Source organism: Rattus norvegicus, chromosome 2 (assembly GCF_036323735.1).
Source record: "Rattus norvegicus strain BN/NHsdMcwi chromosome 2, GRCr8, whole genome shotgun sequence".
NCBI classification, from domain to species: domain Eukaryota; kingdom Metazoa; phylum Chordata; class Mammalia; order Rodentia; family Muridae; genus Rattus; species Rattus norvegicus.
Window position 1 is genome coordinate 24,551,910 of NC_086020.1, and position 27,340 is coordinate 24,579,249.

Genomic DNA, 27,340 nt, shown 5'->3' on the forward strand with positions numbered 1-27,340 from the left:
CCAGGGCCTTGCGCTGCAAGGTTCTCTTCTTAAATAATGCAGGTGGCTCCTCTCTAAAGCACACTACTGTTTAGACAGCCATGTGAATTACAAAAAGGGTAGTCAAATCTTAGACAATTTCTGTTACAAATTTGGCTTAAACATGCAACATTTTGCATTTTGACAGCATGTATATATGAATGTTCATTTATGCAAATAGCATCCTTTCTCTGGCTTGAGAGCGCTAAGTCTGCGTTCACTAATTATGAACTTAGTAGAGGGCTGTGGATTGAATGCATGTTCCGTAAAATTGAAATCCTAAGCCTAGTGTGATGCCATGTGAATGCCGGGCTGTGGCTGGCAGCTGGGATTAGGCAGTTCATGACCACAACGGTGTCATGGTTAATCACCTCATTAATAAAAGAAATGGAAGGGGAGCTCTGTGTGCACTGCTGCCATATACATGTGGAATGATTAGACGCCCATCTAGAAATAGAGAACACAGACCTCATCGGTCACTATATCTACTAACACTTTGATCTTGGACATCCTAGCCTTCAGATCTGTGAAAAATATTTACATTTAAGCAAATTAGGTTTTAGAATGTGCTGTAAGAGCCAAACTGACTTAAGACTTACACAATAGGATGGATAAAGAATATATTGAGATGGTAGCCCCAGATACATACCATTATTTAAATATGAGACACAGCCCTTAGAGAAAAGTGCAGAAAACTATAAAGTACACACACAGCAAAAAGAATGCAAGGTATCCACTCCTGTTTACAACAGTAAGCTGTAAAGCCTTTGGGAGTAACTTAGAAGAAGGCCAGAAGAGAATTAGAAGATACTGAGCATGTATTACTGAATGAAAATGACTAAGTTATATGTTAGGCTAATACTTATTTTTAAAATCATATGAAGATTTTATCAGTAGTTAGTTTTGAATGCTGAGTTTACACCTGATTTTCCTTACTTGTTCTTTCATTTTATGTGTCAAACAGTGAATCGTGCATTACTGTGTTGTTCAGAAACCAACTGATATTTATCCAGGGTGAGACCATGGAGTAAAGCCAGGCGTGTGGAAGAGTTTGGTCAGTCAGACCTTACTGCAGGATGTACAAGAAAATGCTGGTCAGTCACAAAGAGCTAGAGAACATTTTCACCATCTTCCTAGTCTCTGTAAGAACACCTCAGGGGCTGGGGATTTAGCTCAGTGGTAGAGCGCTTACCTAGGAAGCGCAAGGCCCTGGGTTCGGTCCCCAGCTCCGAAAAAAAGAACCAAAAAAAAAAAAAAAAAAAAAGAACACCTCAGGCCTTTCACCCCCTATATTTAACTAGCATTTGGCCGTGGGACTGCGCTCCTGAAGCATACTTCCCACAAAAAGAGCACAGTGTTAACCGGTTCTGCATTGTGTCCTGTCAGTGGTTGATTGTGAGGTGAAATGGCAGTTGTTTTGTGTAGGTAAGTCTGTAATACAGATGCAGAGGGCTTTGTTCTTTAGCAGTCATTACCATGCCCACGAAGAGCCAAACAAATTTTATTTAGGAAAACCCAAGTTGGGAATCAGAGAAAATAATCTCCTCAGTGGAGAACTGTTATTAGCCAGATGAAACTTAAAGTAGGTTTACTGCGGGAGTTTGTCTTTACATCTGCACTATAGTCCCAGCCTGGTGCCGGCCCTAAAGTTCAATGAATCTTGACAAGCATTGGCTTGATTTCAGCGGCTATATGATGCTAAGAATCCTTGACAAGTAAGAAAAACTAGTTTTTAAAAAATTTCATCTAGGTGTTTTATTCAAATTAGTACAAATAATGTTTTCTTTTCTCTATCTAATACAAAATCAATTGTTGAGAGCAATCTTAAGATTGGGGCCTAGCTGTGCACAAGGGAATACTCTTGTAAGCTGTGATAAAAATAAGAATAAATAAATAAATAAAACCTCATTCTGCTTGCCCTTTGAATACAAACTAAAAGCACGTGATTCGGTAGTTGGAATGTTTGCTAGGAGGGTTTATGTAATTTATATACAAAAAAGAATTAAATCGTTAAAGAATGAGTTTTGGAACAGAATGTATAAGGTATATACATACTGTTCTGGCTGCAAAATATGAAATTTAACATGTGTCAATGAAATATATAAATAATAATTATGTAGTCCTAAATAAAAGTAATCATGCATTTAAATTATACCCATATATAAAGACGTGTGTGTGTGTGTGTGTGTGTGTGTGTGTGTGTGTGTGAAGGAAAGAAAAAAATTTTAGCCTTTTCCACTGATTATAGGTAATGTAATTCAAATTATAAGAAACTATATTCAATAAAATTTCAGGAAAATATATTTGCAAGAAGTGTCTTGATACTGAAATGTGTTGAGTCTGTGGTATCATGGAATTGTTTTGAAGGAGATTGTAGAAGTCACTGTAATGTGTGATAGCTCCATGAGCCTCACTCTGTCAAGTACTCCCCTGTGCATGGGTGTGCAAGGTGTCATACCCAGATGGCTTCTCACTGTTCACTTGGCTGTTATCAGAATGAATGTGAGTTCACACTGGCTGTGATCAGAATGAATGTGAGTTCACACTGGCTGTGATCAGGATGAATGTGAGTTCACACTGGCTGTGATCAGGATGAATGTGAGTTCACACTGGCTGTGATCAGGATGAATGTGAGTTCACACTGGCTGTGATCAGGATGAATGTGAGTTCACACTGGCTGTGATCAGGATGAATGTGAGTTCACACTGGCTGTGATCAGGATGAATGTGAGTTCACACTGGCTGTGATCAGGATGAATGTGAGTTCACACTGGCTGTGATCAGAATGAATGGGAACCTGTTTTTGTTGCCTATACCAGCCCCTCCTTTAATGTTTTTAATTAATGTGTTTCTCCTGTATTCAGGAAGTCACTAATGACATTTGAGGAGAGGAAGCTTGTTAGCTTCCTTCCTGACTATGCAGCTTTTATTTTTTATTGAAATTGTGGTCTCAGCCAAAAACCAGTTGGTGGAAGGAAGGAGTCATGAATGAAAAGCAGAGGGAGAAAAGCCAGGGAGGGTTTGTAAGGGGAAGAGAGGAAAGCATCAGTAAACTGGTCATGCAGATATCAAGTTCCATAAAAGGCTCAGCTCTGACACAAACACTGCCATCTCATCCCTGCTGCTGTGCAGGAGCACGAGGAGCACATGTGATGACGAGGAGCACATGTGATGACGAGGAGCACATGTGATGGTTCTGTCATGGAATTTTACATGATGATTTTCTTGTTACGTTTTTATTTTTCATTTAACAACTAGAAGGCACCTGTTTCTATAATGGTCTTGACAAGTTTCCTTTTTCATTTCCTGCTTTGCGAACCTTAAGTTCTACATTATGTGGTTTAATCATAGTCAACGCACCCTAACTTTTCACAGATCCATCCCCTTCCCTATCCACCTGAGTCTGTGTCTTTGGAAAAACGCTTACAAGGCCAATTTACTCTCCGATATTGAAAATGTTCCCCACTCTATGGTCTTGACCTAGAGAGGGTCCCTTTCCTGGGGCTGTCACTAACAGCGACAAAGTGCTCCATAGCTAAGGGAGGGCTGTGTGCCTGCCTCCCGTTCCCCAGCCATGCTGGGCCTCCTTCTGCCTTCACTGTGTGCTTGGCTGCCCTGAAGACGCCCCAGCTCTACCTTCCTTCCATCCCTTCTCCTCTAACGATCTCTGAGCCTCAGAGAGGACGTGTCCTCTGTGTCCTCGGGTAGGAGTCTCTGAATTAATCACCATCCACTGAAAATAGAAGCTTTTGTGGTGAAGTTTGGGTGATAGAGATATGTGTGAGTGTTGTGAGTGAAGCACATGTCTGATGCAAAGATTCACAGGTGAGGGAAACAAGTCTGTGTCACTTCATTCAGGATTGTTTTCAGCCCTATCAGTTTACCTACAAATCTATTTACCTACAAATTTCATAATTTTACTTGTATTAATAATCTGAACATCATCCATTTGTGCAGACATATCACATTTTCATTATTCACTTATTTCTGTAACTTTGGAAGTTTATTTCAGTGGGGATCTATGTTGATAATCTATTTGGGAAATGGTACAGGTCCTTGGCACATAGTTCAGGCTGGACTTGAACTTGTGGTTTTCCTGCTTTCCCCAGTGCTGTCTGTGGTTATGGGTATGGTTTGAAGTGCCGACCTGTCTGTTGCTGTTGAGTAGAGACAGAGATGGGGCAGAGTCCTCATGGAATAAAGTGGCCCCTCCCGAGCTGTTCTTAAAGGTGAAAGACAGCTGTGGTAGCGTAACCTTCTGCAGGACTGAGTACTGCACGTGTTAGACTGTACACTCTCTGTTCGTCAGACATCAGATATTTGGCTTATCCTCACAGGTGTGCTTTAAATCCTGTTCTGTATGAAGTAAGGAAAAATACACCAATATTTCAGAAGGATCTTTCCCTCTCTCCTTTCCTTTTAAAATAAATTTCTTTTCTGGAATATTCTCCTCATTTTTAGGAGCGATCTCCCATCCTTTGTGATTTATGTCAATATTCTGGCTGTCTAAAAGAAAGTAGACCATGAAAGGTCATTGTAGAGATGGGAGTCATGAGGGAAGGAGTATGACTCATATGTCCACTTCCTTCGAATAGCCGAGTAGGGAGGTACACTGTCTGTCGGACAATAGGTGAGGAGGAGAATTCACTTTCCCGGGATGGTGGGCAGTTGTACGGCCCTCACCAGCTCTTGAATTCCCCCAGTTTGCTGTGGCCCCGGCAGTCTGCTGCCTCCCTCCCTCAGCAGCTCTGGTCAGTAGTCAGTGTCATCCTTTCAGAGAAAAATAAACTATGTGGTGGTTAATAGATTGTTGTCCAAATGGATAACAAAAAAAGTTTATCAGACATGAATTTATTCTCTTTTTTGCTCTTTATAATTATTAAAACTTTAACTGCTTGAATCACAGGCTAAGTAGAAACAAATAAATCATCCAAATTTGCATTTCTCTTCTGCCACTCTTTCTGTCCTGCAACAAAACAAAAGAGAGTAATCTGGACTTTCCCTCCCTCGTAATCTCCTGCCACTGGGAAAGTCACGTGAGCGAGAGCATAGCAGTCTCAGTAGTTTCGTAGCTAGTTAAACATTTCAGGGAACTTAAGAGATCTTGATGCATTTTCCTTTTAAAAATCAGATATAGATGTTAAAAGACAGGAAAGTACCACACAGCATTACACTTTCTCTTTCCTAGGACTCATACGTTGTTTAGAGTAAATTATAATGCCAGTGTTGTAGACGTTCAGAAATTGATAAACTCTTATCCACAATTTTTTGAAGTATAAATAAGGAACAAAATCTTGAAATCAAATTTACAGTCTTAAGTTAAAAAGTATTGATAATTTTACAGTGTGTGCTAAAGAATCAAATTGTCCCATCCCACACAGATAAAAAATTGTTTTGAAGTTTACATAATTTATGTAAAATAAAACTAAAAATAAAAAAAATGGATGAGAATGATCTTAAGCCACCATTTAAACATTTTATAAAATGTGGCTTTTAATTTTTCCCTAATAAGAATCATTTGGTAAATCATCGGATCACCTGTTCTCACATTCTTCTATGTACTTTGACCAAATTCTAGGAAGGAAGTCTAAGGCCCTGGGTAGATTAGCTAGGTGGGAAGGCTGCTGTGGTTCCTAGGAGGGAAATGCAGACTAGAAACAGTCAATGTGCAAACATAAAAATTAAAAAGTTATTAACAGACAATACCATGAACAAAAATAGTTTTAGAAACACGGATTTGCATTCCAAATGTCAGCAGATGTTTAGATATAAGGTAAAATTAAGTATTAATGTTTATTTACAATAACAAGGGTCAGAATTTACATTGAAATTTGGTTCGTCAGCAAGGAAAGAATAAGTATTCAATGGATTGTTTTGTTCAGTTGAGCTGTGCATCTGGACATGGGTGCATGTAACAAAAAGGAGGAAGACAGGATGTCCTTTCCAAAGAAGAGTTGTCACTAGGAAAACAACACAGGAGAAAACAGATATTACAAAACCCACTTAATGCAAGACTATGGTACTTAAACACCTTAATAAAATGTTTTGAACATTGTTCATACTATGTTGCATACTGTATATTTTGATTATATTAATGCCCCAGGTCTAGTTTACATCACTATCCACCCATCTTTGTGTCCTCATTAAGTACAGTTTGTGCTGCCCATATTCTTGAGTGTATAGCCATCCACGGGCAGACTTAGGGCACTAGGGTCAAACCTGTAAAGAAAACTGACTCTCTCCCAGCAGCTGTCAACTACCAATATCCCCTCAGCTAGGAGTAGGATTTCATGTTCAGCTCCCCTCTCAGTGCTTGGATTTTGTCTGGCTTGGCTTGCACAGGTATCGTGTACTAAGTGTGTTAATGTGTGACTGATATGTTGTATCAAAAGCCACTGCTTTGTTGTAGTTACCCAAGGCTTCTGGACCTACAGGCTTTGCACCCCTCTTCTACAGTGATACCTGGCCTCTGAGAGGAGAGATGTGATATAGTTGTCCCATTTAGCACTGAACACTACACCTTGGCCACTTGTGTCTCCTTGTATTAATTGCTATCTACTGCTTGGATGAAGCTTGAGAGATGCTCTAACTCATGTTGTAGTACGAATATAACAATAAGTCATTGAGAGTTGGTTCAGTACTGTATCATTTAGCAGAATAGTAGTAGCAGATTCTTACCCCCAGGGCCTAGGACCTGCCTAGCCACACTTCTTGGTCCTGATAACTTCTGGGTACCACTTTCAGCTTATGGATTGAGTGTTAAATTCAGTCAGAAAGTGATTGGCTGTTCTCAGGACATTGTTGCCACTGTTGTACTGGTGAACATGTGTCTTGCTGGACTAGTTGTTACTGTTGCTCATAGCTGGCTGAGAATAATGATTACCTTTCTTATCCCACTATGGCCACAGCCATTCTAGCAGTATGAAAGCCAACCAGTCGGAGGGAAACTCCCAACCAAACACCAGCTTGATTTCTCCAAGCTTTATGGCTTGAAGATGAGGTGTCTTCAGCAACAGGGTCTTACCATCATGTTCTGGAGGGCTAGCCAAGAGTCTAAGCAGTAACCTGTCATGTTGAGCACCTGTGGGGCACTAAAAGGATAACCCATTTCTGTCTATGGTATCTGGTCAGCACATTTCCCTGTTTTAGTGTTCCTATCCTGTACACACAAGCAGACACACATACACACACACACACAGAGAAAGAGAGAGAAAGTTTGAAGCTTTGACCTTTTAAATGTACTTAATCCTATACTTTTATATTACCAACAGTGATTAGCGTGTTAGTAGTGATAGCTGTGTGAGTGTATACTGGTGCCTGAGCATACTGAGTTGTTTACATGTGTAGGTATTTTACATGTCAACAATATCAGTACGTAGCTGAAATAAATGATCAGTAAAACAAAATTTTAATCTTAGTAAGAACTCATTAATTGATGAAATTTATGCAGATAACTCCTTTTTTCTTTGTATACATACTACCAAATACCATTGATACAGAGATACTGAGGTATTCACTGTTATTTGCAAATGGCTACAGTTTGGGGCTGGAAAGCAGATCCATATAAGGCACAGAAGTGACAGCCAGGCAGGCGACTCTGGAAATAACACCCTAAACCCTGCTTAGATTCGTGGCACATAGTGAATTTTTTTTTTTTTTTTTTGAGCTGGGGACCGAACCCAGGGCCTTGTGCTTGCTAGGCAAGCGCTCTACCACTGAGCTAAATCCCCAACCGTGAATTTTTTAAGATTAAAAAATGACAATTAAGATAACTGAGACTTGTAGAAGATATTTAAATATGTCAGTGATATGATCACAGCATAGCTAATGGGCAGTGTGCTTGACACTGTTAGAACAGAATGACTGACAGATAAACTGAAGGGAGGAAGTCAAGTTCTGCCTATCAGTGCAGTGCTGCCCTTCCTCCTGCAGTGCAGGGCTGACCATCAGTGGTGACCTTCAGTGGTGTCACTGTGTCTCATCTAGCAGAGTTAATTTATAGATTTTTGTGCTTCTCACTTACCAAGTATGGTTTTCAAAATGCTTTCTCCTGGTATGTGGCTATCTTTAATATTCTTTTTTGTGGTGTTTTTTTGTAAAGGAAAACATTTAACTTGACTGAGGCCCTATAAGGAGTAAGATCTTTCAAGGGACCACACCATTGGCACCATATCCAAAGAGGCACATGGTTTGTCTCCTGTTAGCCTCTTGGAGATTGGCAATTTTATAGTTCTGCCATTTATACTCAGATCTCTGACATATTTTAAATTAACTTTCATGACAGTCATAAGGTACTGTGTTTCTTAACGTATGGTGTGTCAGCATTGTTGGAAACATTGTCCTTTGTCATTCTGTTGTCTTGACTCCATTGTCTATGGTCAGTTGAATGTGTACATCTGCTGTCACTGCCCTCCACAAGGCCAACACCACACTGTCCTGGGTGGTGTGTGTGTAGCAACTCTTGAATTCAGGTTGTGTGAGTTACTCAGTGTGTTGAACAATGTTTGACTAGTCCAGGTCTTTTCATATAAACCTTACAATCATCTCAGCATATTCACAGAACAAATTGCTAAGATTTTGTTTTGAATTGGGATTATGTAGAACATAGAATTCAAAAGCAATTTTTCTACCATAAAGTTGGAAATTTCTTTTGTCCATTTTCTAATGGTCCTTAACACACGTTTTGACATACTTTGTTAGATTTGTACTTGAATATCATCTGTTCTGGCTGCTTTTCTGTGTCAACTTGACACAAGCTGGAGTTATCACAGAGAAAGGAGCCTCCCTTGAGGAAATGCCTCCATGAGATCCAACTCTAAGGCATTTTCTCAATTATTGATCAAGGAGGGAGGTCCCATTGTGGGTGGTGCTGTCCCTGGGCTGGTTGTCCTAGGTTCTATAAGAAAGCAAGCTGAGCAAGCCAGGGGAAGTAAGCCAGTAAGTAACATCCCTCCATGGCCTCTGCATCAGCTCCTGCATCCTGACCTGCTTGAGTTCCAGTCCTGACTTCCTTTGGTGATGAACAGCAATGTGGAAGTGTAAGCTGAATGAACCCTTTCCTCCCCAACTTGCTTCTTAGTTATGATGTTTGTGCAGGAATAGAAACCCTGACTAAGACACCATCTTTGAGTATTAAAGTAAATACTGCTGTATTTTATATAAACCTCTCTTGCTCACCATGGCGGAGTCCATAGGAAATAGTCGCCTTCTTTCTGTATGTTAGTTCTAGAACCTGACCCTTTCAATAGTTACTTACACTTAGTCTTTTCTTGATTGGACAGTTGCTGCTACTCAGACCAAATTATAACCTTTGCCTCTCTCTCTCTATAGATATGTAGTTTTCTATTTTTTTTTACATATTCTCTCTTACAATACATCTCCACCACAGTTTCCCCTCCCTCCATTCCTAGCTCCCTCTTTCCCCCCATCACTTCTCCTCATTCCATGATCCACTCCCCATCTATCTCCCATCAGAAAATAGCAGGCCTCCAAGATCAACCAAACACGACAGAACAAAATACAGTAAGACCAGGCAAAAGCCCCCATGCCAGAGCTGGACAAGGCAACCCAACAACATGAGGAGGAAAAAGAGTTCTGAGAGCAGGTGAAATAGTTGAGACGTACCCATTCCCACAGTTAGAAGTCCCACCAGACACCAAGCTAACAGTTACAGCTCACAGGCAGCAGACCTGCGCAGACCCCTGCAGGCTCAGAGCTTGCTCTTCAGACCCTGTGCGCCTGTACTGCACCCGCTGGGGTGGTTCAGTGGGCCATGTTTTCCTGCTGTCCTCTATTCCCAATGACTCCTACAATCTTCCCTCTCCCTCTTCTGTGGGTTCCCTGAGCTCTGAGGCGAGGGACACAATGGAGGTCTCCAATCCAGACTCTACAGAATGCATGGTGAGGTTCTTTGCGTCTGTTCCTACCTGCTGCCCTAGAGGAGGCCTCTCTGGTGACAACTGGACAAAACACTAACCTGAGAGCATAGCAGAATCCCACTGGGAATCATTTCTCTTCCCCTCTCCCTTCTCCTCCCTCCCTCGCTTCCTCCCCTATATTTGGTATCCTCAGGCACCCTAGGTATCTGAGTTATCCATTCTCCAATTCCTAGCCATCAAAGCAGCACCAGGCATGGACTTCCTCTCCGGAGTGTGTCTCCAGTTAAATCAGACAATGGTTAGCCACCCCCACAGGTTCCTTATCCCAGCATATCTGGCAGGCACCACAAGTTCTGTGTCACCCTTGCCCTAGCACATCTTGGAGACAGGAGGAATTGTTCATCAGAGGTTCTGTGGCTGGATTGGTGTCCATGTTGCTCTTTTGGTAGCCTGCAGATTGCCTTCTGGCACCAGAGAGACTAGAACAAGGGAGAAGGCTCCATGCAGGCACCAGCTTGAGTTCTCCATGTTCAGTGAAGCTGTATGGATGTTATCCTTGTTAGTGGGGCCACACTGTCAGTTTGCTGAGAGCAACCACATCATTGCATCAGCCTGGCTTGTTTGGTGATCTCTACAGGACCATCCTGGCCAATAACTCAACCAAATGCAACCCATTCCCACCAGTGGAAGCCTTGTCTTGCTGCATGAGATGACGAATTGAGTGCGACTCCACATTTCCCATCGCCGGGAGTCCTCACTAGGGCCACCTTCATAGATTCTAGGAACTTTCCACAGCACTAGGTTTCCACACCCCCCAAATGCCCCCCATTCTAACCATCTCTCCCCACACTATTTCATCCCTCCAACCCCACTTGTTCCCTCCCACTCCCGTCCCAACCCACACAACCCAGCAAAATCTGTTTCTTACCTCTCCTAGGGAGATCCGTGCATATACCTAGACCTCTCTTCTTTACCTAACCTCTCGGTTACAATCTACAGAGTGTAGCTGGGTTATTATTTTACTAGCAGCTAATATCTACTTCTAAGTGAGTACATACCGTATTTATCATTGTGGATCTGGGTTACCTCACTCAGGATGGTTTTTTTTTTTCCTATTTCCATCCATTTGACTGTAAATTTCTTGATACCAGTTTTAAACAGCTGAGTAATAATCCATCATGTAAATGCAGGCTTTTGTTTATCCGTTCTTCTGTCGAGGGCATCTAGGTTGTTTCCGTTTCTGGCTATTATAAAGAAAGGCACAATGGAGATGGCTGAGCAAGTGTCGTCGTGTGAAATAGCATCCTTTGGGTATATGTCCATCTCTTTAACTGTTTCTCAGACGTTTGAGATTCCGCTATTGAGAAGTCTCTGTCTAAATCTGTACCTCTTTTTAATTGGATTATGTGCTTTATTTTGATAATAGTAGTCTTCTTTATATATTTTGGATATTAGTCCTTGATCTGGTATGGAGCTCGTGAAAATCCTTCCCATTCTCTAGACTTTTGTCAGTATCCTTTGCCTTACAGAAGCTTTTCTGTTTTGTAATGTCGCATTTATTTATTGTTGATCTTAGTGCCTGTGCTGTCAGTGTTCTGTTCAGGAAGTTGTCTCCTATGCCTGTGCATTTAAGGCTGTTTCCTACTTTCTCACCTAAGGTTCAGTGTGTGTAGTTTTATGTTGAGATCTTTGATCCACTTGGACTTGAAATTTGTACAGGATGACAAATATGGATCTGTTTGCTTTGTTCTATATACAAACCAGTTTGACCAGCATAGTTTGATTAAGATTCTCTTTTTTTTTTCTAGTGTGTATTTTGGACTTTGTTTTTAAAAATTTGGTATCCATAGGTATGTGCATTTGTATCTGTCTTTAGTTCAGTTCCATTAATCAACCTGCCTCTTTTTGTGCCACACCACTCAGGCCTTACCATGTAGCTCGCTAGTAACACTTCAGGCCAACAGCAGCTCCTCTGTTGCTCAGAGTCATTTTAGCTATGTCAGATTGTTGCCATGTGAAGTTGAGACTTGTCCTTTCAAGGTTCGTAAAGAATTGAGTTGGGTTTTGATGGGAATTGCATTGAATCTAGAGATGGCTCTCTGTAAGAGTCATCTTTACTATGTTACTTTTACCAGTCCGTGTGTGGGGGTGATCATCTGATATCTTCTTCAATTTCTTTCTGGAAAGATTTGACATTTCTAATGTTCAGGTCTTTCGCTTGCTTGATTAGAGTTACCCCTCCGTATTTTATTGGCTTTAACTATATTTTACATTATTTAAGGCTATAGCAAAGATTGCTTTTGATTTTGCTCTCAGTCCATTTGGCATCTGTGTATAGGAGGGCTACTCTTTCTGTTTGATTGTTTGTTGTTTTGTTTTTTCTTTGTGGGGGGCATCATACAGCTTAAGAGATTCAGGGGTAAAGGTCCTCTCCATCTTTGATCACATTTGTCTCTGTACCCAGTAGAACTTACTGCACTTAATAAGGCATACAGACACTTTAGTTCTGAGTGTATTAAAAGAATTAAACACTTTTCTAAAAATCTTTCAATGATAAGTTGGTACCCTTTAGCTAACTAAAGCTAGAGGGTAGGAAATTGGAAAAGGAAATTAACTAGTATTTTGTAACCGTTTTTAATAATTTCTTGTTTTCCAAACACTGCTTTTATAACAGAAGTGTTTTACCTTTGCACAGTATTAATTACTTTATTATAGGTGGAAGCCTGTGGTAGGTGACTACACAATGAGATTGCAAACAACCAATGGCACTTTTCTGACGTCAGAAGAATTTGTAAGAGTAAACATCACCAAAAGTACATAAAAATTCATCAGCATAAACATCAAAGTATGTTGCGGTAAAAATAAAAAAGTGATGGAACGGTTCACGTGTCCCTGGAGGTCTCCTGCTAGCTCTGGCCCCAGCGGGCCATTGGAACTACTGCTAATTTAACTCAGCAGCTCCATGCTGCCCTCACCTCCTTTCTGACCCACTGTCCTCCAGTCATTCCAACATGGCGCCTTGTCAGGCCACCCCACCCTCACTCACGGCTCTCTTGGCTGGTTTCTACCAGGCAATTCTATGAAGGGCTCAGTACATCCTGCAACCATACACTCTCTTGAACTCAATTAAGTTGCCACAGGAAAGAACACACCTCACAATATCTTGTGATCCCAATAGATAAGATGTAATTTGCCCATCTAGACAACACAAAGTCCTGTACACACGCATCCCCTAAGGATAGTCATAGCAACCTGTAATACATGCAGAGAGGAATCTGAACATCTGCCGCCATGTTCTCTCAGCTCCCTCACCTCCCTCGGGCCTCCTCTGCCTCTCTAAAACTTTTCTCCCGCCCATCCTTCTTCTTGTCCAATGACAGGCCTCATTCTCTCTGATACCTGCTTTCATCTGCTTAATAACATTAACCTACAAAAGTACATTAAAAATACAATCAAGAAAAAATATAATTGCTAAAGAGTGGTTTAGAGAACTCAAATGGCAATTAGCATTCATAGCAAGTTTTGATGACTTTACAAGATCCCTGTACCATACTGACTATACACCCCTGCAGAGTGTACATTAAAGGCTGCAATTTCTTAAAGAGTTCTGATGTCATTACTAAATACACACTCTTTTCTGTTACACAAGCTATGCCACCAGGTGGGATTACAGCCCTTTGACATCTATGGCTTGTACATGGAAGTCTAAATTGGGTTTGTTTTTTAAAAAAAGGTCAGGGATGTTTACCCTATTGTTTTAGTATTTGAATGCCATAAGACGTAAAGTGCACAATCAATTATCAACCGGATGAGAAATCATTCTAAAATTGAAACCATCAAGACAGGGAGAAGGAACAAGACATTCCAGAACTTTTAAAAGAGGAAGTTAAGAACAAGTACCAAAAACCAGAAGTGGAGGTGGTACCTAATAGCATGAATGAGATAATGTTTTTGGCTATGTATAATGAATAATACTACCCCAAATTTCACTAGATTATATGAATTGAGCTTACTCTAATACTGAAACCAACCAACCACTTGGGTTTTAGATTTAACACTGTACTAGACAGACATTCACAGAATCACTTAATGGAATCACAGCCTTGTCAGGTGGATAAAAAGGGTGTTTTAGTTTGTAATTATTTTACTGAGTATTTTTGAATCTATGTTCACAAGAAAAAGTGGTCTGTAATTCTCTTTCCTTGTCGATTCTTTATATGGTTTGTGTATCAATGTGACTCTGGTCTCATAAAGTGAGTTTGGCAATATTCCTTTTGTTTCTGTTTTGTGGGGCTGTTGAAGAGGATTAATATTAGCTCTTCTTTGAATCTCTGATAGAACTCTTAACTAAAACCATCCGCTCTTGAGCTTTCTTTAGTTGGGAGACTTTCAATGGTTGCTTCACTGGGGCTTGCAGTTTTATTTAAGTTGTTTATTTGATCTTGATTTAACATCAGTAAGTGGTACGTGTGGAGAAAATTATGTTTCCTTTACATTTTTCAATTAGGTAGCATACAGGTTTTTAAAGCATGTCCTTGTGACGTCTCTGGATGTCCTCGGTGTCTGTTGTTATGCCCCCCTTTCATTTCAGGTTTTGTTAATTTGGATCTTCTTTCTGTGCCTTTTTGTTAGCTTGTATAAGCGTTTGTCTGTTTTGTGGATTCTTCTGAAGAAAGAAGCAGCTTTTTGTTTGTTTTATTGATTGCTTTTATTGTTCTCTTTCTATTTTATTGACTTTAGCCCTTGGTTTGATTATTTCTTGTGGTTCACCCCTCTTGTGTATGCTTACTTCTTTTTTAGAGTTGTCAAGTGTGCTGTTTAATTACTAGTACAATATCATCCTCTTTTTTTTTTTTTTCTTGTAGGCACTTAGTGTTCTGAAATTTTCTCATAGCACCGCCTTCATTGTGTCCCATACATTTGAGTATGCTCGGTATTCAATTTCATTGAAATTTAGTGTCCACTTTCCACCATAGCCAGGATCCACGAGTCCAGGAATCAAGTGAGGTGGAAAAGGGAATCGTTCCACTCACTATCGCTCCTAATGACCAGCTAGGGAATTTCTTGATTCTTGTTCCTGCAGCCCTAAGTTCTGCTGGCCTGGAAGTTTTGGTTCCAGAGGGAGGAGTGCTCCAGCCAGGAGCCACAACTAACATTCAGTTCAACTGGAAGCTCAGACTTCCCCCAGGTCATTTTGAGCTTCTAATGACCTTAAACTAGCAAAGCCACACCTACTCCTACAAGGCCACACCTTCTGGTAGTGCTACTCCCTAGGCTAAGCATATTCAAACCAGCATGTTTAGAAGGTCTTTAATTCCTTTATTTCTGTCTTGTCTTATTTTTCATTTAGTAGAGACGTGTTCAGTTTCCATGGCTTTGTGTCGTTCTGTTGTTTCTATAGAGACCGATACTCAGCTTTAATCCATAGTAGTCTGGTAGAATGCTGGCAGTTATTTCAGTCTGCTTGTATTTGTTGAGATGTGCTTATGACCATGTATGTGGTCAATTTTTGAGAAAGATCCATGAAGCTCTTGAAAGGAAGCTGTATTATTCTGTGTTTATATGAAATGTTCTGTAAACATCTGTTAGGTCCATTTGGATTATAATGTCTGTTAGCTCCAATATTTCTCTGTTTGTCTGGGTGACCTGTCCATTGGTGAGTGTGAGGTATTGAAATCTCCGGCTATGAGTGTGTGAGGGTCAATATCTGATTTAAGTATTTGTTTTAACAAACTGGGTGCCTTTGTGTTTGAGGCATAGATGTTAATTGAAGTGTCATTTGGGTGGATTTTTCCTTTGATGAATATTGAGTGTCATTTACTGTCTTTTTTTGATTAGTTTTGAAGTCTAATTTTTTAGTTACTAAAATAGCTATACTAGCTTGTTTCTTAGGTCTCTTTGGCTAGAATATGTTTTTATAATCTTTTATCCTGAGGTGATGTCTATTCTTAAAGTTAAGGTGTGTTTCTTGTATGTAGCAGAACGATGGATTCACTTTTTGAATCCATTCTGTTTCTCTTTTTACTAAGAATCGAGACCATTGATGTTGAGAGATATCAATAACCAATGAGTGTTGATTTTTTTGTTGTTGTTGTTGATGTGCTGTTGTTTTTGGTGGTGGTGGTAGTGTGTATGTGTTCTCTTTCATTTGCTTTTGCTGGTGTGAGATTATTTATTTCCTGTGTTTTCATGTGTGTATTTAAACTCCTTGGGTTAGAGTGTTCCTTCTAGCATCTTCTTATAGTGCTGGATTTATAGATCGATATTGTTTAAATTTGACTTTATTATGGAATATCCTTATTTTCTCTATCTATGGTATCTATTGATATTTTGCTGGGCATAGTTGTCTGGGCTGACATCATGGTCTCTTAGAGTCTGTGGTACCTCTGTCTAGGACATTCTGGCTTGTAGAATCTTCACTGAGAAGTTGGATGAAATTCTAGTAGATCTGCCTACATATTTTTCCCTTGCACCTTTTAATATTCTTAAATTAGTCTATATGTTTGGTGTTTTGATTATTATGTGGGGAGGGGACTTCCTTTTCTGCTCCTATCTATTTATTGTTCTGTAAGCTTCTTGTACCTTTATACATATGTCCTTTAGGTTAGGAATTTTTTTCTTTTATGATTTTGTTGAAAATATTTTTGGGCCTTTGAGTCAGGTTCTTCTCATTCCTCTATTCCTATTATTATTTGGTTTGTTGTTTTTATAGGGTCCTAGATTTACTGGATGTTTTGTGTCAGGAATGTTTTATATTTAACATTTTCTTATATAATTTCTTCTCTTATATCATCAATGCCTGAGATTCTCTCTTTTATTTTATTCTTGTATTCTGATGTTAAAGATTTCCTCTGTAGTTCTATTTAAATTCCTAAACTTTTCATTTCCAGAATACACTTTTTTTTTTTGCTTCCTTTATTCTTCTATTTCCATTTATAGGTCTTAAGCAGTTTTATTCATTTCCTCCAATTTTTCAATTTTTTTTCTTGGTTTTCTTTAAGGGATTTATTCATTTCCTCATGAAGAACCTCTATTGTTTTCATAAAGTTTGTTTTAAGTTCTCTTTCTTTTGTGTCAGGTATGTTAGAATACTCAGGGCGTGCTGTGGTAGGAGAGCTGGGCTGTGGTGAAGACATATTGTCCTAACTGTTACTGGTTATGTTCTTACGCTGGAGTTTAGGCATCTGTTTGATATGATTATAGGTCTAGGTGCTGGTTTCTGGGATTCTCTTTGTTGGGTAGATGTTTTGTTCATTGATTTACATTTCTTCTCTTGATTTTCAGAGTGTGGTGGCTGTGTGTTGCCTGTTTTCCTGGCCTGATCAGTTGCTGTCTTCACAGGGAATGCCTGCTGGTGTTGGAGGGTGGGATGCAGGGAAGAGTGGGAGCAGGAAGGGGAGGGCATGTCCCTGGGATCTACAGGAACATGAGCATTGTGAAAGGGAAGGCTGCAGCTGGTGTTCTGTTGCAGTGCTAGGAATAAGCCTGAGGGGGTTGGTCTGGGGAACAGAAAGCATGTTTCACTTCTTTTAGTATTTTTAAAAATCCTTTATTTTCTTCAATTTAAACATAATATACTTTTTATTGTATAATGGTTGGAGTTCTGTGTTTCCTGGTTTTGGAATTTGGTGACTGATAGTAATTAAGATGAACTCAGTTTTTGTTGCCTCACTCATGTGGTAGTTTGAATATGCTTGACCCAGGAAGTGATACCATTAGGTGTGGCCTTGCTGGAGTAGGTAGGACTTAGTTGGAGGAAGTGTGTCACTGTAGGGGTGGCCTCATGTGAACCAGTCTTCTCCTGTTTGCCATTGGATGTAGATGTAGACCTCTCACCTCCCCCAGCTCTACGCTCTGTAACACTCTTTGGTCTGGTTGGCTCCTTTCCATTGCCGATGCTCTCTTCTTGGTGATCAACCCATGGTACTGGCATCTCCAACTCGCTGCAACCAGGCTTCACCAATAGCCTCTCACAGGCTCCTGTCCTGGTGCCAGGCCTCACCTTCTTTGTAGGACCCCTGCAGTCCTGGGTCATCAACTGCAGTTGAAGCTGTACCTTCATTATTGGGCTTCAGTGGCCTCTCACAGTGCCAAGCCTCAGCTGCTCTCCATGACCCCTTCATGGCTTCAAAACCAGTATCACCTGGCTGATTCATACACTTTACCAAGTCTAGCTATAAAAAGTAAAACCTTGGCTGTCTCTGGAAAACAGCTTCCTTGTGCTCTCAGAACAAAACTTGCCAGAAAATTTCACCTCAGTGATCCTGGTCCCTTCTTAATCATGCTAATTCCTTAGCTCCAGCTGACCAGCATCAGTTTTTCCAGAGTCCTTTCTGTTCTTGATTCTAAAGCCAGAGCCACATGGCTGAAGCTGCTGAGTTCTGCTGCTTGCTGGAGCTGGAACTTAGCCCTCCTTTCTATTACATTACGAACAGCTTTCTGGTTTTGATGGTTTCCTTCATTACCTAAACTTGGCTGTCTTGGAACTTGCTCTGGAGATTGACCTCGAACTCAGAGGTCTGCACGGCTCTGTCTCCTGAATGCTGGGATTACAACGTGTACCACATACCACCTGGACCCAAGCTTTTCTTACCTGGAATTTGCTTTGTACCAGGCTGGCTTTGGCCTCAGAGATGTGTTTGCTTCTATCCCCTTGGATTAAAGGCCTGTACTACCATCCCTGAACCTAGACTTAACTAGGTGGGCTCTTGGGTTAAAGGCCTGTACTACCATCCCTGAACCTAGACTTAACTGGGTGGGCCCTTGTCCCAAAGTCACCACTCCCGTAATCTATTTTTTTTTAATTAACTTGAGTATTTCTTATATACATTTCTTTTTTTTTTAATTAACTTGAGTATTTCTTATATACATTTCAAGTGTTATTCCCTTTCCCGGTTTCCGGACAAACATCCCCCTCCCCCCTCCCCTTCCTTATGGGTGTTCCCCTCCCAACCCTCCCCCCATTGCCGCCCTCCCCCCATAGTCTAGTTCACTGGGGGTTCAGTCTTAGCAGGACCCAGGGCTTCCCCTTCCACTGGTGCTCTTACTAGGATATTCATTGCTACCTATGGGGTCAGAGTCCAGGGTCAGTCCATGTATAGTCTTTAGATAGTGGCTTAGTCCCTGGAAGCTCTGGTTGCTTGACATTGTTGTACTTTTGGGGTCTCGAGCACCTTCAAGCTCTTCAATTTCTTTCTCTGTCTTATATACATTTCAAGTGTTATTCCCTTTCCCGGTTTCCGGGCAAACATCCCCCTCCCCCCTCCCCTTCCTTATGGGTGTTCCCCTCCCAACCCTCCCCCCATTGCCGCCCTCCCCCCATAGTCTAGTTCACTGGGGGTTCAGTCTTAGCAGGACCCAGGGCTTCCCCTTCCACTGGTGCTCTTACTAGGATATTCATTGCTACCTATGGGGTCAGAGTCCAGGGTCAGTCCATGTATAGTCTTTAGGTAGTGGCTTAGTCCCTGGAAGCTCTGGTTGCTTGACATTGTTGTACTTTTGGGGTCTCAAGCCCCTTCAAGCTCTTCCAGTTCTTTCTCTGATTCCTTCAATGGGGGACCTATTCTCAGTTCAGTGGTTTGCTGCTGGCATTCGCCTCTGTATTTGCTGTATTCTGGCTGTGTCTCTCAGGAGCGATCTACATCCGGCTCCTGTCGGCCTGCACTTCTTTGCTTCATCCATCTTGTCTAATTGGGTGGCTGTATATGTATGGGCCACATGTGGGGCAGGCTCTGAATGGGTGTTCCTTCAGTCTCTGTTTTAATCTTTGCCTCTCCCTTCCCTGTCAAGGGTATTCTTTTTCCTCATTTAAAGAAGGAGTGAAGGATTCACATTTTGATCATCCGTCTTGAGTTTCGTTTGTTCTAGGGATCTAGGGTAATTCAAGCATTTGAGCTAATAGCCACTTATCAATGAGTGCATACCATGTATGTCTTTCTGTGATTGGGTTAGCTCACTCAGGATGATATTTTCCAGTTCCAACCATTTGCCTACGAATTTCATAAACTCGTTGTTTTTGATAGCTGAGAAATATTCCATTGTGTAGATGTACCACATTTTCTGTATCCATTCCTCTGTTGAAGGGCATCTGGGTTCTTTCCAGTTTCTGGCTATTATAAATAAGGCTGCGATGAACATAGTGGAGCACGTGTCTCTTTTATATGTTGAGGCATCTTTTGGGTATATGCCCAAGAGAGGTATAGCTGGATCCTCAGGCAGTTCAATGTCCAATTTTCTGAGGAATCTCCAGACTGATTTCCAGAATGGTTGTACCACTCTGCAATCCCACCAACAATGGAGGAGTGTTCCTCTTTCTCCACATCCTCGCCAGCATCTGCTGTCACCTGAGTTTTTGATCTTAGCCATTCTTACTGGTGTGAGGTGAAATCTCAGGGTTGTTTTGATTTGCATTTCCCTTATGACTAAAGATGTTGAACATTTCTTTAGGTGTTTCTCAGCCATTCGCCATTCCTCAGCTGTGAATTCTTTGTTTAGCTCTGAACCCCATTTTTTAATAGGGTTATTTGTTTCCCTGCGGTCTAACTTCTTGAGTTCTTTGTATATTTTGGATATAAGGCCTCTATCTGTTGTAGGATTGGTAAAGATCTTTTCCCAATCTGTTGGTTGCCGTTTTGTCCTAACCACAGTGTCCTTTGCCTTACAGAAGCTTTGCAGTTTTATGAGATCCCATTTGTCGATTCTTGATCTTAGAGCATAAGCCATTGGTGTTTTGTTCAGGAAATTTTTTCCAGTGCCCATGTGTTCCAGATGCTTCCTTAGTTTTTCTTCTATTAGTTTGAGTGTGTCTGGTTTGATGTGGAGGTCCTTGATCCACTTGGACTTAAGCTTTGTACAGGGTGATAAGGATGGATCGATCTGCATTCTTCTACATGTTGACCTCCAGTTGAACCAGCACCATTTGCTGAAAATGCTATCTTTTTTCCATTGGATGGTTTTGGCTCCTTTGTCAAAAATCAAGTGACCATAGGTGTGTGGGTTCATTTCTGGGTCTTCAATTCTATTCCATTGGTCTATCTGTCTGTCTCTGTACCAATACCATGCAGTTTTTATCACTATTGCTCTGTAATACTGCTTGAGTTCAGGGATAGTGATTCCCCCTGAAGTCCTTTTATTGTTGAGGATAGCTTTAGCTATCCTGGGTTTTTTGTTATTCCAGATGAATTTGCAAATTGTTCTGTCTAACTCTTTGAAGAATTGGATTGGTATTTTGATGGGGATTGCATTGAATCTGTAGATTGCTTTTGGTAAAATGGCCATTTTTACTATATTAATCCTGCCAATCCATGAGCATGGGAGATCTTTCCATCTTCTGAGGTCTTCTTCAATTTCCTTCTTCAGTGTCTTGAAGTTCTTATTGTACAGATCTTTTACTTGCTTGGTTAAAGTCACACCGAGGTACTTTATATTATTTGGGTCTATTATGAAGGGTGTCGTTTCCCTAATTTCTTTCTCGGCTTGTTTCTTCTGTTTTGTGTAGAGGAAGGCTACTGATTTATTTGAGTTAATTTTATACCCAGCCACTTTGCTGAAGTTGTTTATCAGCTTTAGTAGTTCTCTGGTGGAACTTTTGGGATCACTTAAATATACTATCATGTCATCTGCAAACAGTGATATTTTGACTTCTTCTTTTCCGATCTGTATCCCCTTGACCTCCTTTTGTTGTCTGATTGCTCTGGCTAGAACTTCAAGAACTATATTGAATAAGTAGGGAGAGAGTGGGCAGCCTTGTCTAGTCCCTGATTTTAGTGGGATTGCTTCGAGTTTCTCTCCATTTAGTTTAATGTTAGCAACTGGTTTGCTGTATATGGCTTTTACTATGTTCAGGTATGGGCCTTGAATTCCTATTCTTTCCAGGACTTTTATCATGAAGGGGTGTTGAATTTTGTCAAATGCTTTCTCAGCATCTAATGAAATGATCATGTGGTTTTGTTCTTTCAGTTTGTTTATATAATAGATCACGTTGATGGTTTTCCGTATATTAAACCATCCCTGCATGCCTGGGATGAAGCCTACTTAGTCATGCTGGAGGATTGTTTTGATGTGCTCTTGGATTCGGTTTACCAGAATTTTGTTGAGTATTTTTGCGTCGATATTCATAAGGGAAATTGGTCTGAAGTTCTCTTTCTTTGTTGTGTCTTTGTGTGGTTTAGGTATAAGAGTAATTGTGGCTTCGTAGAAGGTATTCGGTAGTGATCCATCTGTTTCAATTTTGTGGAATATTTTGGATTATATTGGTATGAGGTCTTCTCTGAAGGTTTGGTAGAATTCTGCACTAAACCCGTCTGGACCTGGGCTCTTTTTGGTTGGGAGACCTTTAATGACTGCTTCTATTTCCTTAGGAGTTATGGGGTTGTTTAACTGGTTTATCTGTTCCTGATTTAACTTTGGTACCTGGTATCTGTCTAGGAAATTGTCCATTTCCTGAACATTTCCAAGTTTTGTTGAATATAGGTTTTTATAGTAAGATCTGATGATTTTTTGAATTTCCTCTGAGTCTGTAGTTATGTCTCCCTTTTCATTTCTGATTTTGTTAATTTGGACGCACTCTCTGTGTCCTCTCGTTAGTCTGGCTAAGGGTTTATCTATCTTGTTGATTTTCTCAAAGAACCAACTTTTGGTTCTGTTGATTCTTTCTATGGTCCTTTTTGTTTCTACTTGGTTGATTTCAGCTCTGAGTTTGATTATTTCCTGCCTTTTACTCCTCCTGGGTGTATTTGCTTCTTTTTGTTCTAGAGCTTTTAGGTGTGCTGTCAAGCTGCTGACATATGCTCTTTCCTGTTTATTTCTGCAGGCACTCAGCGCTATGAGTTTTCCTCTTAGCACAGCTTTCATTGTGTCCCATAAGATTGGGTATGTTGTACCTTCATTTTCATTAAATTCTAAAAAGTTTTTAATTTCTTTCTTTATTTCTTCCTTGACCAGGTTATCATTGAGTAGAGCATTGTTCAATTTCCAAGTATATGTGGGCATTCTTCCTTGATTGTTATTGAAGACCAGTTTTAGGCCGTGGTGGTCCGATAGCACGCATGGGATTATTTCTATCTTTCTGTATCTGTTGAGGCCCATTTTTTGACCAATTATATGGTCGATTTTGGAGAAAGTACCATGAGGAGCTGAGAAGAAGGTATATCCTTTTGCTTTAGGATAGAATGTTCTATAAATATCCGTTAAGTCCATTTGGCTCATGACTTCTCTTAGTCTGTCTACATCTCTCTTCAATTTCTGTTTCCATGATCTGTCCATTGATGAGAGTGGGGTGTTGAAATCTCCCACTATTATTGTGTGAGGTGCAATGTGTGTTTTGAGCTTTAGTAAGGTTTCTTTTACATATGTAGGTGCCCTTGTATTTGGGGCATAGATATTTAGGATTTAGAGTTCATCTTGGTGGATTTTTCCTTTGATGAATATGAAGTGTCCTTCCTTATCTTTTTTGATGACTTTTAATTGAAAATTGATTTTATTTGATATTAGAATGGCTACTCCAGCTTGCTTCTTCTGACCATTTGCTTGGAAAATTGTTTTCCAGCCTTTCACTCTGAGGTAATGTCTGTCTTTGTCTCTGAGGTGTGTTTCCTGTAGGCAGCAGAATGCAGGGTCCTCGTTGCATATCCGGTTTGTTAATCTATGTCTTTTTATTGGGGAGTTGAGGCCATTGATGTTGAGAGATATTAAGGAATAGTGATTATTGCTTCCCGTTATATTCATATTTGGATGTGAGGTTATGTTTGTGTGCTTTCATTCTCTTTGTTTTGTTGCCAAGACGATTAGTTTCTTGCTTCTTCTAGGTTATAGCTTGCCTCCTTATGTTGGGCTTTACCATTTATTATCCTTTGTAGTGCTGGATTTGTAGAAAGGTATTGTGTAAATTTGGTTTTGTCATGGAATATCTTGGTTTCTCCATCTATGTTAATTGAGAGTTTTGCAGGATACAGTAACCTGGGCTGGCATTTGTGTTCTCTTAGGGTCTGTATGACATCAGTCCAGGATCTTCTGGCCTTCATAGTTTCTGGCGAGAAGTCTGGTGTGATTCTGATAGGTGTGCCTTTATATGTTACTTGACCTTTTTCCCTTACTGCTTTTAATATTCTTTCTTTATTTTGTGCGTTTGGTGTTTTGACTATTATGTGACGGGAGGTGTTTCTTTTCTGGTCCAATCTATTTGGAGTTCTGTAGGCTTCTTGTATGCCTATGGGTATCTCTTTTTTTAGATTAGGGAAGTTTTCTTCTATGATTTTGTTGAAGATATTTACTGGTCCTTTGAGCTGGGAGTCTTCACTCTCTTCTATACCTATTATCCTTAGGTTTGATCTTCTCATTGAGTCCTGGATTTCCTGTATGTTTTGGACCAGTAGCTTTTTCCGCTTTACATTATCTTTGACAGTTGAGTCAATGATTTCTATGGAATCTTCTGCTCCTGAGATTCTCTCTTCCATCTCTTGTATTCTGTTGGTGAAGCTTGTATCTACAGCTCCTTGTCTCTTCTTTTGGTTTTCTATATCCAGGGTTGTTTCCATGTGTTCTTTCTTGATTGCTTCTATTTCCATTTTTAATTCCTTCAACTGTTTGATTGTGTTTTCCTGGAATTCTTTCAGGGATTTTTGCGATTCCTCTGTGTAGGCTTCTACTTCTTTATTAATGTTTTCCTGTGTTTCCCTAAGGGAGTTCTTCACGTCTTTCTTGAAGTCCTCCAGCATCATGATCAAATATGATTTTGAAACTAGATCTTGCTTTTCTGGTGTGTTTGGATATTCCATGTTTGTTTTGGTGGGAGAATTGGGCTCCGATGATGCCAAGTAGTCTTGGTTTCTGTTGCTTGGGTTCCTGCGCTTGCCTCTCGCCATCAGATTATCTCTAGTGTTACTTTGTTCTGCTATTTCTGACAGTGGCTAGACTGTCCTATAAGCCTGTGTGTCAGGAGTGCTGTAGACCTGTTTTCCTCTCTTTCAGTCAGTTATGGGGACAGAGTGTTCTGCTTTCGGGCATGTAGTTTTTCCTCTCTACAGGTCTTCAGCTGTTCCTGTGGGCCTGTGTCTTGAGTTCAGCAGGCAGCTTTCTTGCAGCAGAAAAGTTGGTCTTACCTGTGGTCCCGAGGCTCAAGTTCGCTCCTGGGGTGCTGCCCACGGGCTCTCTGCAGCGGCAGCAACCAGGAAGACCCGTAATCTATTTTCTTGAACACAGGATTTAGCTCCATTACAGTCCTGGTGCCTTTTTACATTTTGAAACATAATATATATATATATATATATATATATATATATACATATACATATGTGTATATACATATGTGTATATATATATATGTATATATATATGTATATATATATGTTTTTTCTTTTTAAGCTTGCTACTTTTCATTAAAAAGCTCTTCATAAGAGTGAATTTTAGTAACCACACAACAGGATTTATGCCAGGCTGTTTTGAGAATTTTTTTGTCAAAGCAATTAATTTAAATCTCTTCACCTTAGCCTCAGCCATACTCTATGAACAGTGGTAAAATCCAGCAATGTTCTTCACCAAAATATCACAAAAACAGTCTCTAGTCCACGTTCCTACCATTCTTCTCCATTGAAGTCTCTCATGCCAGCAGGCCTATACAATTCAAATTACCCTCAGCATCACCATTGTAGGTTGATGTCATTATGCAGGTGAAGGCAGACACAAGATAAAACATTGGAAGAGAAGGCAGGGAGGCAGGAACAGAGGTTTTTAGAAGGAAAGGGAGAGGCAGAAAGGGGGAGAAAATACATGGAGGCAGACGTACACAATCCTGGCCATGCATCTCCACATAGATACAGGTTGTTACGAATATTTCTATAGGGATGGATTTCTGTAGGTCAATTCATCTTATCTCGGTGGGTGGTTTATATCTTTATCAATTGGTTGTGAGTTTATGTGTGGCTGTATTGTGGATTGAGAATTTAACTTATAGATCCTATTGTTGGGTTGCAGTTTGTTGAGTCTTGATTTTACTGAGTAGCTGAGACCAGAGTCCTCAGCTAGTGGAGAGCTGCCGGGAGAGATACGAACTGACATAAATCACAGTTAGTTCCATGTGGCCCCGTGGGTGCCAGAACTAACTCCAGGGACCAGAGTGTCAAGGTGCCATGCTGGAACAGCCTGTGGACTGCCTGGGTTAGAGAGTGCTTGGGGGCAGTGTGGAGCAGCTGTGATAAAGGTACCCCTGACTGCCATGTAGCCCTATGGGTGCTAGCGCTAGAACAGGTTAAAAGGTTTAGCTATTTTTTAATATTTACTGCAACACAACATCTTCCATATTCCTACTGGAATGGCCCAGAAGGCCCCACTTAAAAGCCTTTCCACAGCTTTCCAAATCCAAAGTCCCAAAATACACATTCTTTTTTCCCCTTCTTTTGCATTTTTTAAAAAAAATTTTATTAGCTCCTTCATATGGGTATTCTCCCTATACATCCCCCTTACTGCTCCCCACATTCCCCTGCACTGCGGGTCCAACCTTGGCAGGACCAAGGGCTTCTCCTTCCACTGGTGCCCCAACAAGGCTATTCTCTGTTACATATGCAGTTGGAGCCCTGGGTCAGTCCATGTATAGTCTTTTGGTAGTGGTTTAGTCCCTGGAAGCTCTGGTTGGTTGGCATTGTTGTTCTTATGGGGTTGCAAATCCCTCAACTCTTTCAATCCTTCCTCTAATTCCCCCAGGGGGGTCCTGTTCTCAATTCGGTGGTTTGCTGCTAGCATTGACCTCTATATTGGACATGCTCTGGTTGTGTCTCTCAGGAGAGATCTATATCTGGTCCCTTTCAGCATGCATTTTTTTAGCTTCTTCAATCTTATCTAGTTTTGGTGGCTGTATATATATATATATGGGCAACATGTGGGGCAGGCTCTGAATGGCCATTCCTTGAGTCACTGTTCTAAATTTTGCTTCCATAGCTGCTCATCCTTCTTCTTGAGCTTCCTGTGGTCTGTGGATTACATCTTTGGGTAATTTGAGCTTTTTGGCTAATATCCACTTATCAATGAGTGCATACCAAGTGTATTTTTCTGTGATTGAGTTACCTCATGGAGGATGATATTTTCTAGTTCCATCCATTTGCCTATGAATTTCATGAAGTAGCAAAAACTATAATCAACAATAAAAGAAATTCTGGGGGAATCACCATCCCTGACTTCAAGCAGTATTACAGAGCAATAGTGATTAAAAACTGTATGGTATTGGTACAGAGATAGGCAGATAGAGCAGTGGAACAGAATTGAAGACCCAGAAATGAACCCACACACCTATGGTCACTTGATCTTTGACAAAGGAGCCAAAACCATCCAATGGAAAAAAGATAGCATTTTCAGCAAATGGTGCTAGTTCAACTGGAGGTCAACATGTAGAAGAATGCAGATCGATCCATACTTATCACCCTGTACAAAGGTTAAGTCCAAGTGGATGAAGGACCT

General features: G+C 40.6%; 1 protein-coding gene and 1 long non-coding RNA gene across 49 annotated transcripts in view; both read left to right on the forward strand.

Annotated features, from left to right (window-relative positions):
• The window catches only part of LOC103691419 (uncharacterized), a 41,856-nt gene extending 26,564 nt beyond the window's left edge, over window positions 1–15,292 (forward strand). Inside the window, exon 2 of the long non-coding RNA XR_590817.4 lies at window positions 21–15,292. This is a non-coding gene — a long non-coding RNA (uncharacterized LOC103691419). The remainder of the gene's footprint in view (window positions 1–20) is intronic.
• Ssbp2 (single-stranded DNA binding protein 2) overlaps window positions 1–27,340 on the forward strand; it is a 288,275-nt gene that overhangs the window by 166,416 nt on the left and 94,519 nt on the right. The gene's annotated exons all lie outside the window — the stretch shown is intronic.